The sequence below is a fragment of the Pelodiscus sinensis genome, chromosome 1 (assembly GCF_049634645.1).
Source record: "Pelodiscus sinensis isolate JC-2024 chromosome 1, ASM4963464v1, whole genome shotgun sequence".
NCBI classification, from domain to species: domain Eukaryota; kingdom Metazoa; phylum Chordata; order Testudines; family Trionychidae; genus Pelodiscus; species Pelodiscus sinensis.
The window spans coordinates 286,422,280-286,436,599 of NC_134711.1; the positions used below are offsets into that span (position 1 = coordinate 286,422,280).

A 14,320-nucleotide genomic window follows, 5' to 3' on the forward strand; every position below is an offset into this window, starting at 1 on the left:
AGGTTAGGGACAATTTTCAGCTCCTACATCTACTATTAGCCACTACATAAAAGTGGCCTGATTTTTCAAAGCTGCTAAGCACATCATGTGACTGTTACTTGTATTACACAGAGTAGCACCTAGAGCTCAGGGCCCCATTGTGCACTGACTATACAAACAAATGTGAAGGGAAAGTACCTGCCAAGAGGAGGTTACACTCCAAACAGGCAAGACAGATAATTAGCAGGAGGAGGAACAGAGGTACAGCAAAGTGAAGGTGACTTGCTTAGCCTCACACAGCTGATAATGCTTGTCTCTACCAATAATAGCACCTCGCTCTTACATAACATGGATGACTTGTAGATTCTAAAACACTTTACAAAGGAGGTCACAGTATCACTGCTCCCATTTTACAGCTGAGGAAACTGAGGCACAGAGCAGCAAAGAGATTTCCCCAAGGTCTCCCAGCAGGACAGTGGCAGAGTCCAGGTCTCCCACATATCAGTCCAGGACCCTCTCCACTAAGTCACACTGTTGCTTGCATTGACTTCCACGAATGTTAAACTATTTGTAATCAGTGGCCTAAAAATGGATAAGGGCCTCTTACCTTAGGAACCCAGCGTTGAAAGTTTTGTCCTATTTTTTTGCCTCACAAAATTTTTCTTCGGGGCATTTTCAAATCAGTTTCCTGTCCTTGATCAGAGACCAAAAGTCCCTTGCCTCTTTCCTCACCTGTCCCATTCCTAAATAAATCGATTCCTGTACGTTATATAAGATGAGCTGGTCAAGATTTGAATTACATGTGCACATATGTTTTTCCCTGTTTGCCTTAATACAAAATTAACACATGTCGTAAAGCTTTCAGCTGCATGAGAGTACACACAGCACAATTATTATATGCAAAGAACAATGTGTGCCTTACCAATCTCCCAATTTGGGGTCAGCGATGCTGTGCAAAAGGAAGCAGGTAGCTTCATGTACGGCAGCTAGAGCTGTCAATTACTGGCACAGGGATGTTTTCAAGGCCCATGCATCTACCTCCTGTTCCAGAATGTTGTGCTGTCTACAAAGGCAGATGGAAAATCATACCCTTTCAAAGTTTCATCTTCTTTTTTTCTAATTGTGAACTATCCCCTTTTTGCCTGATTCAGCCTTGCTGTCTATCCTGCATGTAGCACAGTGCTTTGACTCGACCTGAGCGCTGTAAGTCAGGTGGCTGGGCTCAGTCTCATGGAGCAGAAGAAACAAAAGGCCTGTTCCTTCTCCTAAGCAAAACAAGGTTGGCCTCCTAGCTAAAAGGCAGAATTGCCATTCCTAATCCCAAGGAGGAACAGCTCAAGCAGGAAAGATGGATTATCTACAATGGCCACAGCATCTGGGATGTGGAATGTTTCCACTCCAGGCTGCTCAGGGCTCTTAGGTTCCAGCTTTGTACAGATACTAAATGAAGGTTTTCAGAAAGCATCAGCAAGTTGGAGGAAACGAACAGATTAATGTGTGCGGCTCAATGTTTGATTCTGGTCCTGCAGTCACTTGTCAAGACTTGCTGTCACTGCAGTTGGGATCTAGGAAAAGAGGTACTGAAAAACTGCACATGACTGGACTTCAAATTAGTGACAGTGGAGGAGCAATACTACACCCATCCAAAGAAACTGTGTTATCTGAACACATGACAGACAGTGGTTCTTGGCTCACTGAGTTGCACTGTAATTGGTGTTTGCATAGATCTCAGGACAAGGATTCACATCATACTGGCCAAAGTAACAAAAGAAAGAAAATGGTAGCATAATCTTAAGGCTGGCCTGTGCTGAAAGTTCTGTGTAATCCACACGGTTGCTGGGAGTAGTGTACTGTTCCATGTTGTGGCACTTAAGAGAGAAGGAGAATAAGTTGCCCTATGGTAGAAGAATAGGGTTGCCAGATGGTTTCAGAGAAAATACTGAACAAAAACACTCCCCAAACCCACCACCACCGTGGCTCCTTTAATAATCGTGGGGTGAGGCTTTTTGGCCCTAACAGGCTGCCGGCAGCCACCCGCCATCTTGCCTCCTGCCCCGGGCCCCACAGCTCCCCGGAAAGTACTAAGGTTGCCAGGCTGTCTCCATATTAAGCTGGCCAGTCCAGGATTTTTGCCTCCTGGCTGGGAAAAAATCAGAAAGTACCGGACATATTAGGTGTCCAGTATTTTCTGAATTTTTTACCGGACAGGAGGTGAAAATAACAGACTGTCCAGTTCAATACCTGATCCCTGGCAACCCTGTAGGAGAGCCTCAGGCCCGGGGGCTGGATGCGGCCTCTGGCTCATTTGGATCTGGCACCAGAGGTTCAGGGCTCCCTTTCGGCATTGGGGAGCCCATGCTGGCACTCCAACCAGTGTACCCTCTAAGCTGCGCAGCAGCACAGCTTCACAGCCCCGCCCAGTCAGTCAACTCAGAGCAAGGAACCCTGAGCCTCAGACTTGACAGGGCTGGTTAATCACCTGTGAAGCTGTGCTGCTGCCCAGCTTAGAGGGAACATTGGCTCCAGCCCCCGCCTGCCACCATGGGGCTAGAGCCCACAAAATCAACTAGTCTGAGCCGCCCTATGGGAAAATGGGAAGTGTCTTTTCTCTTTCTCGGTGAAGGTTGTGAGGTTAGGTTTTCTGGGGGGGATTTTTTTGTGGCTTCACTTGTATGCGGTCCCTGACTGACTTTTCTGTGGGTCGGCTGCCCTCAATCCTAAAAAGGTTCCCCGCCCCTGCTCTATGGACTTAGCTGAGAGCTATTTGGCTTTTAGCTCAAGTTGGAGAGGCTTATGCACTAAGCTCCAGAAGTCCCAGGTTTGGTTCTGCCTGTCGGCATTACATTTGTGCCAGTATTGAGACACATCTGCACCCTCTCCCCCCAGTGCAGCTGCACTGCCATGGATTAGCTCAGCCTGATTTCAAACCACATCAGTGCAAGCTCCAGGTACCTCACTTCTAGGATGGAGTGCAATGTCGATTTTGATACTAATTCACCCAGTGAAAACAGGTTCTCAATCTCAGCTATGAAGAGCCGCAAAGCTGGCTGCAGTCACAAGGCATTTTAAACTGGACCCACTAGCCTCCATGTGCAGCAGCATCCTTAGACAATAGACTCACCACACAGAGGGTGAGTCTAGACTATACCTCTCTGTCGACAGAGAGATGTAGATTAGGCACATTGAAATTGCTAATGAAGCAGGGATTTAAAAAACCCGTGCTTCATTAGCATAAACATGGCTGCCACTTTTTTTCGAAATGGACTTTAAAAACAAACAGGCAGTCTAGATGTGGATCTGTCGAAAATAAAGCCTTTTTTGACAGATCCTGTAAACTTGGATCTGGAAAGGCTTTATTTTTGACAGATCCGCGTCTAGACTGCCGGTTTTTGGGGGGGGTTCCGAAAAAAAATCCATTTTGAAAAAAGCGGCGACCATGTTTATGCTAATAAGGCACAGGATATTTAAATCCCTGCTTCATTAGCAATTTCATTGTGCTTGATTTGCATCCCTCTGTCGACAGAGGGATGCAGTCTAAACATAGCCTGAGGTAACCTCATAATTCTAGTTCTCTGTCTTCTGACATTCTTCACTTAACTCCTGCCCACTTCCCAGCTGTTAGGAATGATTGGACCCAGATGCAAGAAAGAGGTCACTTACCTGTTACTGTCTTTTCTATAAACTTTTGTGACAGCTGATCCTTTAGCCCCTACAGGAATGACTTCCCAGTCTCCATGCCATTATGAACCATTGTCTGTTTAAGAGAGGATTCAGTCTGTGGTGAACTTGTGCTGTTTAGATATAACATGAAAAATTTAGGAATTTGAAGGTGCAGCCATATTTATGCCATATAAGTAATTTCAGCCACTGCAGTAAATATTTTAATATATTCTAAGAAGTCATTACTGAGTGGGGAGGTCAAAATGTGCAGTGATTGAAGTAGGATTTTAGCAGGTTCAAAAGTACATTAGTTTTAGGGTGCATCAAAAGTTTTTCATCAAAACTTTTTTAAATGGGAAATTGGGTTTCCAATTAATTTTTTTGAAAAGTGAAATGAACAATGTCAGTTTTCTGCAGAACATTTCAAATATTTATTTAAAAACATGAAAATTTTTCATTTTGGTTATGCTGCTGCACACCTCATGAGAGTTGCAGTTCAGGTGCCTCATTCCCCCCAACATCATGTGTGCCTGGGGATCATGGCCCAGACTGCCTCTTCCTTGATGAACAATGGCCCAGGATTTCTATGACGGATGGTGGGAGACCATGGTGCCCCATGGGAGATGCAGTCCAGTTAGAGAGTCTGGCCTATTGAGGAGAATGGGCGAATTAGATGCCCAAACTATAATTCGATGTAGGGTTGCCAAGTGTCCGGTATTGACCTGGACGGTCTGGTATTTTCACCTCCTGTCTGGTAAAAAAAATTCAGAAAATACCGGACACCTAAAATGTCCGGTATTTTCTAATTTTTTTCCCTTCCAGGAAGTGAAAATACTGGACACCTGGCAACCCTACGACAGACTCAGCAACCGGGCTCAGGCCTCACCCCTCCCGGTCCCCTGCCAGTTCCCCCGGTCGCCCTCCCACCTGCTTACCTGGTTCCGCAGGGGTTTGTCTTATGGCTGGATCAGAAAAACAAAATGGCCACTGGCAAAAAAGCCTATTCTTAAAGGGGCCATGCTGTTTGTTTATTTTTTATTTTATTTATTGCTTAATAACTGCTCTCTGGGTCTCCCCCTTTTTTTCCTCAACAGAATTTTTTTCCCAATGGTTCTTTTTTTTGGGGGGGAGGGGAGGGAGAGAATGTTCGGTATTTTTGGTTAAACCATCTGGCAACTCTATTCCCATGAGGCACTCAGGAGCCTTTCCAAATAAAATATTTTTAGTTTTGACTGAAATATTTAGCTTTTTGAAATGTAATGAAAAGTCAGAATTTTCTGAGGAAACCATCCCCTCCAATCATCTCTCCCCACCCCCACTACTATTTTCTGATCAAGACTACATTATCTCACCAGTGAAATGAGTTTACAGGTGACCTGTAAGAGATTAACATTTCTTTGAACCACAGTAGATATGTCAGAGTCTGGTGAGGAAAAGCCATGGACTGAGATAACTGAGGAAATGCAGGGATGGATGAAGGTGTTGCAGATCTGTGTGGGAAAGACTGCACAGAACAGCACCTTTCTGAAGTATATTGGTATGTACAGCAGGATCAACAGAATATACAAGCAGAGCAAAGGCACTCAGGGAAGTACAGCAATGCATCATGCTGTGAAACATCACTGATGAATAGGATAGAGTACATGAAGTAGGGCATTTTATAGGGACAGTCCTGATATTTAGAACTTTTCCTTATAGAGGCACCTATGATAATCCTATTCTGATTTTTCACACTTTGGTCACCCTAAGGTTATGTTTACACTACAAGCCAGGGATGTGATTCCTCTGCTCATGAACTCATACGAACACTAGTTTGATGTGTGCCAGCATGAGTATAAATAGCCGTCCGCAAAAGTGGCACTGATAGTGCCAGTGCAGGAACCGCTGAGCCGTGTTAAGTAACAACTTGCCTGAAACAAATGGGTACGTCCTCAGTACAGTTCAGTTGTGCCCCCACTGCCACTGCACTGCCCTACAGTGGCTACACTGCTCTTTATACTTGGGCTAGCAGGAGTACGCCCCTCACTTATAGTGTAGCCAAAGACAGAAAATTATCTGAATGTTACAGGTCCCTTGATCAGTTAGCTAGCTGGGTTCGCAGAGTCAGATACTTTAATATTTCCTATTTAGGCACAGGTTAATGCTACTATAAGATACAGTGTATTGCTCTTACATTGGGTGACAGTGTCCCTTTAAGCCAGGGGTGTCCAAACTTTTTTCAAAGAGGGCCAGATTTGATGAAGTGAACATGCGTGAGGGCCGACCATTTTGCCTGACATTCTTTGAACCATTAAAATTAAATGCAAATTAACTATTTTATGCAAAGTTTATTGCAAACGGCATACTTTTCATTTCGTCACATGGATGACAAATTTAAACAGGTGTTAAATCACTGCCTTTCATATCTGAAGGCCAGATGAAAAAAAGATCCAGGAAGCTGAAATATATGTCAGGAACATTGTAAAGTACATTACATATTATTGGTAATAAAGGTTGTCTGTCAACTTTTAAGTTCAAAAAATATGAACAGGAACATAACACCAAGTATACATGTTGTGTCCAAATATATTTATAACTGATTTAGACCAACTGACATTAACTGAGATTTTACAATGTATTCATCTCAATACATATGGATTCGTTGGGGGCCATAAAAGATAGATATTGCCAAATTACCTGTGGGGCCGTATTAAACCGGAACACGGGCCGCAATTGGCCCGCGGGCCGGACTTTGGACATGCCTGCTTTAAGCTCATTGAATGTAAAACATCATGTAAGTGCAAAGCTTTATACACTAGCATTTAACATGAAAAATGGAGCTCTTGGTATCTCTTTCTGTGATACATTTTCAAAAGATGGTCATTCCTTTCTCTCCTCTAAAGACTGTTTTTCAAAAAGAATGATGTAAGACTTCACATTTATATAGCACTTTCCTTCTTCACAGGGCCTTCCTAACTAATTAATGTTGAGTGTTCATCCATCACAGAAAAGCCCTTTGTTTTAGTGCTGCTTCTAGATGGTTTGTTGCATCTACCACAGCACTAACTTATATTCTTTATTTCCTTTTTCTTGGTCAGCAGAAACAGGAGGCTTCCAGGACTCCAGCTGGACTAGTACCATATAAATAAAAACCTTAGCTTAAAGTTATCTAGAAAAATGCCAGCCTGTAAGTGAATTTAAGCCAAATGGCCATTGTCCCACAAATAGACCATTTAGATTTGATCTGTTCGGTCATTTTTCTGATGGCAAAATGTGCTAGTCTGTTGAATAATTCCCTAGCACTTGCTACATTTAAAATCAAGGTGAACACACTAGAAAACACACTGTAGGGAGCAGCCTGATACTGGTGAGGAGAGGGACAGACTGGGTGACCTAATGAATCTTACTAATTTCCAACTTCTATGTTTTCTGTAAAAGACAGTCTTTTCTATTGATTTCACAGACTTATTTAGTTCTGCAACTTAAAACACACTTCAGAGGCAGTTCAAGGATTTTGTGGTCACGTTTTGTTTTGCTGGTTTTCAAGTCTGCTTGATGTAACAGATAGTTTGGAAGAGCAAAATGTGTAATTCTTCTTGGCCCTTTCTTGCACACTACCTGGAAGTTAGAAAGCACATTTCTAGAAATTTCTCACAAGTTGGCTCTGCCCTCAGCTGATGCTCTGACTGTGAGAAAGCAGCAAGGATTGTAAGGATACTATTCCATTAGTCACTGAATAATACCTGGTCTTACAGCTTATTACTTTCCTAGTCAAAGGGCTTTTACAGTACTAGCTATATAATACAGAGCAGAAGCTGCCGTACAATGGTTAGGTTGTAGGCAGTATAATAAAAGCACTGCAGTGAGCCTTTTTCAGTGAAAGAGTAAATGCCACTGCATCCGAAATGAAAGCAAAGTGTATCTTGTTGAGGTTATATTCAGTTACAGCACCATGGGATACCAGTTAGGAAAGCTACAGCCCTTTACCTGTTTGCGAAGTTAATGCAAGTGACCATTTGTCTTTTTGTTACTTCAAAAATCACTGAGGACTCTCTTGGCCCTTAATGAACAGACTATATTATTGACACAGGTAGTCTGTAGAAAATGGAAAAATCAAAAGGATTCTTTAATTGCTTTTTAAAATGTGGAGTTTGAGGTTTTTATTATGATTTAACTTGCCACAGCACAGGAAGAAATTTTACATCTTCCTTATGAACATGGAACCAGTTCCTTGTATTTCTTTTCCATCCAAACTCCTCTTTACTTCAGTGCAGGATCAGGGCATCAAAGCAAGACAGAGCATGCTGCTGCATGAGAATCCATATACACAATACAATCACTGCATTGGAAGTTGGGGTCTGGAAGTGAGCACAGCACTCTGCACCATGGAACTGGAGCTGCCCCTGGGCACTCTGGTGCTTCTTTTGAATGTGTTGCTACAAGCCTGGCAGCACTTTCTGAAGGCTGCCTTTCACCATCTGCTCCAGCCCAACCCCCAGGCCCTCATTTGGACCCTCCTGGGGTACGTGGAGGAGCAGCTGCAGCTCCTGGACGCAAGCATGCCCTGCCACATCTGGCGTCTGGACACGGGACCACATCGTCCTGGAGTGCTCGAGAGATCAACAATGGACCCAAAACTTTAGGATGAAGAAGGACACCTTCCTCGAGCTCTGTGTGGGGCTCGCCCCTGCTCTGCAGCAATGAGACACACACATGAGACCCGCCATTCCCCTCCAGAAGTGTATGGCCACCGCCCTCAGGAAACTCTCCACACCAAATAGCTACCGACCCATGGGTGTACTGCAACTCCTCAATATGCCAATGGCTGCACACTGGGACTTTCTGCCCCAATCGCCACATCAGGGTCGGGGACGTGGACAGATGTGCCTGGTGGGGGATGTGGCCTGTCTCCTACAATCCTGGCTCATGAAGCCCTATACCGGACATCTCAGCCCCTCCCAACAGGCCTTTAATGCCAAGCTTGGCAGGGCCCGCATTGTAGTGGAGAGTGCCTTCGGCCAGCTGAAGGCCCGTTTTAGATGCCTCCTCACCCGCCTGGATCTCTCTGAGCGGAATATTCCACATGTGGTGACGGCATTCTGCGTGCTGCACAATTTGTGTGAGAGGAAGAGGGAGGCTTTCCTGCCAGGCTGGATGACAGAGGCCAACCACTTAGCCAGCCTGTACACTCAGCCCTGCTCAGCTGCCAGCCAGGAGGTCCATCGGGGGGCTGTCCGTATCTGGGAGGCCCTGCGGGAGAGCTTCCACCCAGAGGAGGACTAAGTCTCCCTGGTGTGCCCCACTGGGGGCTTGTGCCTCATTCCTCCCTCAACATCCTTCCACTTACCCCTCCCTAACCCCCCTTCCTGATGTACAATAAAGGACATGTATGATCATGAAAACAAACTCTCTTTATTGAACAAAATTGGGGTGGGGTGGGGAATGAAACTCAGTTGACACTGGGGAAAGAAGGCAGGAGAGGAGAGGTAAGCGGGTAGGAGAGGGGAGGGAGAAACCTTGGAGGAGGAAGCTGGAAGGGGGAGGAAAGAAGAGGGAGAGGGAGGAGAAGCTCAGGGTTGGGGATTTTGCCGGGTCAACTGTCTCCCAGCACAGTGGGTGAGGGGGCCTTGGCATCCTCAGGGGGGTGGGGAGGAAGAGGCAGGAGGGGGAGAAGGAGTGGGAGGAGGAGTGGTAGCTGGGCAGGCAGCAGGGGCTGGAGCAGAAGGAGGCAGCCTGCTCTGCACCAGGGTCTGCAGGTGGTCACAGATGGCACGGCCCTGGGCAAGCAGCTCCCGCCAGCTCTCTCACTGGGGCTGCAGGTCTTCATGCACCCAGTAGTCCCGGGTGTGGTGCAGGGCTCCCAGTGCCCCCAGGTGCTGCTGCTAGTACTCCTCCTGGTTACGGCTCAGGCTGCTGAGTGCCCGGGTGCGGGAGGATGTCCCAGGCGGGGTGGTGCCCCCTGCACTTGCAGCTGCTGCGGCTGTGGAGAAACAAGAGAAGTGGTCAGTTAACCCTAGGGACACAGCCGATGAAGCCCAGCCCCCCTCTGCAAGGTGAGGACAGCAGGTCTCCGCACCATCAGAGCCGATGTGCTTGCACACAGGCCATGTTCGGGATGTACTGCTATCCCCGGGACTGCACCCATGCCCCTGTATTGTATATAGCGTGGGTGTGGGGGGGGGGGATGTGTCCTGCCTCTGTGTAGAGGGGGCTTGTGAAGGGAGGACATCCTGCTGTGTCCCACCCCGGGGTCAGGCGCATGTCATATGTCTTCACACACGCGTGTGGATAACAGGCCAAGGCCCCTGTGTGGCAGCCAGCTGGGGCCATGTGCCCCGGGGTGGAACAGCATGTGCTCATGCGTGCACAGGTTGCTGTGTGATCTGTGGTTAACAAGGCCCACGCACGCACTCCCTGGTCTTCCTCCGCCCTTCCCCTCCCCTGCATAAGTGGACAGTGACGGCACTCACATGTTATTGCCTCCCCGGCCTCAGACAACACCAGCAACAGGCCCACTGGGACGGCTCGGGGGTCCTGGGTGCACGGCACGCTCCCTCCGGTCTCCTGCAGCTTCCAGTCCTCCTCCTCCTTTTCCTCCGTGCCTTGATCAGGGCTTCTGAGCCAGGGTTGATGACCACCTGGGGGGCACGGACCATCCCGCCCCCCCAGGATGCGGTCCAGGGCATCAAAATAGGGGCAGAGGTCTGGGTCTGCCCCTGTTTGGGAGCTGCCCCCTGTGGCCCTGGCATACGCCTGCTGCAGCTCCTTGATTTTCATCTGAACCTGCTCCTGTGCTCAGATGTGGCCTTTGGTGGCCAGGCTGGCAGCCATCCGGCTGTAGACAGCCGCGTTCCTCTGTCTAGTGAGGAGATCCTGGACGTTGGAGGATTCCCCCCAAACCTCAATGAGGTCCATGATCTCCACCCTGGACCAGGAAGGCACCCACCTTTTCCAGCCCCTGGCAGGCTCCTGGGAGCTGGGGGACTGGGCCTGAGGAGCAGTGGAGGGCTGACTGCCAGAGGCTTGCTGGCTCATATTGGGACAAGTCAGGGGCAGCGAAGACTGTCTCTGGGCTGGCAGGCCTGGAGCTGGCACAGAGACTGCGGCCAGAGTCTACCCCTTTAAGAGCTCCAGGGAGGGGATGGAAGAGAGAAGTTTCCTGGTTGGGGCCAGAGTGGCCAGCAGGGCACCCTGAGAAGGGCTGGAGGCCCCCTATTTCGAAATAAGCATCTACATAGTGCTTATTTTGAAATAGCAATTTCAGAATTGGTGTTATTCCTCGTGGAATGAGATTTACCAATTTCGAAATAAACCCTCCGCTATTTCGAATTAATTTTGAAATAGCAGTTAGCTTGTGTAGATGGCTGTTATTTCAAAATAACTTTGCTGTGTAGACATACCCTTAGCCTTTAAGGTGCCACAGGCCTGCTTGTTGTTTTTGCGGATACAGACTAACATGGCTACTCCTCTGAGACTTGTCACCATTCAGTTCACGTTTTCAAGCTTCTTTCCACAATCAAGAGGGCTGTAAATGTATTTCATTTTTTCAACAAGAGCTCATATTCTCATGAAATAACAGGACACCAAGAGAGCTCAGACTTTGAGAAAACCACCGTCATAAAAGGCATGCTGAAATTGTAAGAGTTGGCAATACTGCAACAGCTATAAACACAACTGTAAACAATTTCATTTTATGGTGTAGGCTGAACCTAACCGTACATTAGCAGTATCTTTGCAACACGGATGACAATTGTTTTTCATCTGTATCTAATCGTCAAGTGTCCCAATTTGTGATAGCAGAATGTTTTCAAAAAGTGATACAGTCTGGTAGTTGAGAGCAAAAATATAAATATGGGTTGTTGCTGTTCTTTTATATCTAACCTCATTTTTTAAAATGTAAATATGGGTTGTTTGACTTGAAATAGCCCCATGGTGTCTACAAACCAACAGATCTGTGTTGTTTTACAATAGGAGAATCAGAAAGTGAAACTTAGAAATGAAACTGTCAAGATGATTTGCAGTGTCTACACTGAACTAAAGCAAACAAACAATACAAATGGTGATAAAGCAATTTAGATTGTTTTTCAAAATTCTTGGAGTTTAAATAAATTGTAGGTGTTGTTAGTAACATAGGTAATTTATATATTAAAATAAATATACCCATATAAAGGTGCTTATATCAATTAACATCTGGATATAATCAGCTTTATACTGCTAAAACTGCATTGACATGAGCTATATAAGTTCCTCAAATGATTTTAGTTAAAATGGAATACAGTAATTCCTCATTTAACACGTGCCCGCTTAACACGTTTTTGCGATAGCATGATTTTTTTGGGGGGGGGGAACTTTTTTGAATTACACAACCGCCCCCGGAATAACACAATTTCCCCAGCTGGCCCGTCGCCAGTGGCTGCACGGGGCTTCCCTCGCCTCCCTGCAAAGCGGCGGAGGGTTCGCCGCTTGCTGCGCCATTCCCCAGCGACGCCCCCTCGCCGGACGCAGTGCGGGTCCCAGCAGACCCATCACAGGGGCATACTCCCAACCCAGTCCCAATCCCCCTTCCCTTCCCTTCCCCAGAGCCAAACACCTCCCCTCCCTGCTGTAACCCAGTCCCCTTTCTCCCCCAAGCTTATGTCCCGGTCCCAACAGACACCACTGCTTGAAACGCAACCCCCACCTTTTCCATTATTTTCAATGGGAAAATTGACCCCGCATAACACGTTTTCACTTAACACGATCATTTTCTGAAACATATCTATAGTGTTAAATGAGGAAATACTGTAAAAAAAAATGTGTGCAAACCAACCCGTTGGAATGGTTTACTTGGGATCAGTATTCACATCCCTGGTAACATTTACAAAGGGATACAGGTTCAGAAACAATGCCCCAGCACTGCTGCATCAGTGCCATGATTTATTATTTTATGTCAGGCACTTTATTATGCATTATGTATTCAAGTGGTGGCCCTTTCTGCTCAAGAACACTTTGTATCATGTAGCAGCTGGAATTCTAGCTGGTTTATGTATACTGATGAGCTGTTATATTTGAAGTTGTTTTTTCTTCTCACAGTGCCAAATCTGAGCACGATTTTAATGAGCAGAGCCACCAGCAATGCTTGTGTGGAATTTGTATTCTCACTAAGCCTCTTGGTTCTCCTGCAGATCTTTAACATTCCTCCTTCTAACTACGCCATTTAAGCTTTAATTAAAAAGAAAGTGTCTAACCTTTCTAGTTGTGAGAATAAACTGTGGAATGTAAACAGAAGCACTAATACCTGAAGGCTTTCCTACACTCCAGTTTTTATTTCAAGTTAACCGACAACCTAAGGCTTTTATCATCACTAAAAACAAAAACACAAGATGTGTTTTAACATCAAGCTTGTTATTGGAAGTAAAACAGGTAGTTTTTACTTTGCTGTACTTGATCAAGGTTATCCCCCACCTGGGATTGACCTACCCAACTACACTGAGGGAAACAGCAGCTTCTAGTCTCCACTACAATTTTCTAGTGAGTTAGCTGTAAACACATTTGAATTTTGGCAGAGAAGCCAAAGATAAACACAAAATATCAGCACTTTGAAACAAATTCCAGTTCTGGGGTTTTATTTTTTATTTTATGCTGGGAGGGGCAGGGTGTCGAGACCAGCCTTTAGAAACTTGTTACCACCTGGAGCTCAATGACTAATCAGCTACCTCAAAATAAAGACTCTCTAGTGTAATCAAGCCCCAAGACAATAGCACTGCAGTGTGAACTGCCCCATCCATCTCAATAGGGTGTCAACACAGAAGCCTAATTGTGGCAATTTAAATGTATGAAGTGTGTCATTGAGGCAGAGGAAGGCCTTTTAAAAAAAATCAGAAACAGCCTTAGATAACCTGCTTATCTAGGGAAGAGCTGTTAGAAAAGCCACTCATTTTAAAGGCATTCCACAGCACTACAAGACATAAGACTTCTCCTCAGCCCTAGATGATGATCTCCCACACAACTAACTTTTCAGTGTTACAGGCAGAGGTCAACCATCCAGGCTGGCACTGTTACTCCTCCTGTAGCTCACAAGGTTCACTCATATGCTGGAGTGACTGGGCTGGTGGTGGGGTTTGCTTAGAGCAAGCTGCCTGTGTGGATGATCCCTTTTGGTGCTTTATTCAATTGCATCCCTGACTGGAGGGAAAACTCCCCCTTAAGAGGAGGAAGGAAGGGGGTATCCATAATACTCTGGATAAGCCAGTTAACCCTGTTATGGCCACTTTACTACAACCCCTTTGTATCCTTTTCCCACATCCAATTCTGTACCTGCTTTCATGGGGATCCATGTGCCTAGGATCCCCTTGCTGATAGGGTTGCCAGGTGTTCAGTATTGAACTGGACAGTCCGGTATTTGGACTTTGTGTCCAGTAAACAAATTGAGAAAATACCAGCCATATAAATGTCCAGTATTTTCTAATTCAGGAAGTTTTTCTGCTTTTCCCAGGCCTGGCTTGGCACCCAACAGAAGCCTGCTCGGGACACATGGCAATTAAAGGGGCCACAACTGCATTTCTGTCCCCCCCTCCCCCAGGTCTCCCTGGTTATTCCCCAGTGGGTTTTTTCAGTCAACACATTTTCCCCAGTGTTTTGGGTGTTTTTGCTTGACAAATTTGTATCAATTTTTTGTCCGGTATTCTTTTGAAACCATCTGGCAACCCTACTTGTTTTCATG

General features: G+C 46.0%; 1 long non-coding RNA gene across 1 annotated transcript; it reads right to left on the reverse strand.

The window, feature by feature from the left end:
* Window positions 1-5,951: 5,951 nt before the first annotated feature.
* Window positions 5,952-12,200, reverse strand: LOC142826483 (uncharacterized). The gene is made up of 2 exons (XR_012900648.1): window positions 10,089-12,200; window positions 5,952-9,598 (listed from the first exon to the last, which is right to left on the reverse strand). It is a non-coding gene; the product is annotated as an uncharacterized LOC142826483 (long non-coding RNA).
* Window positions 12,201-14,320: the final 2,120 nt, after the last annotated feature.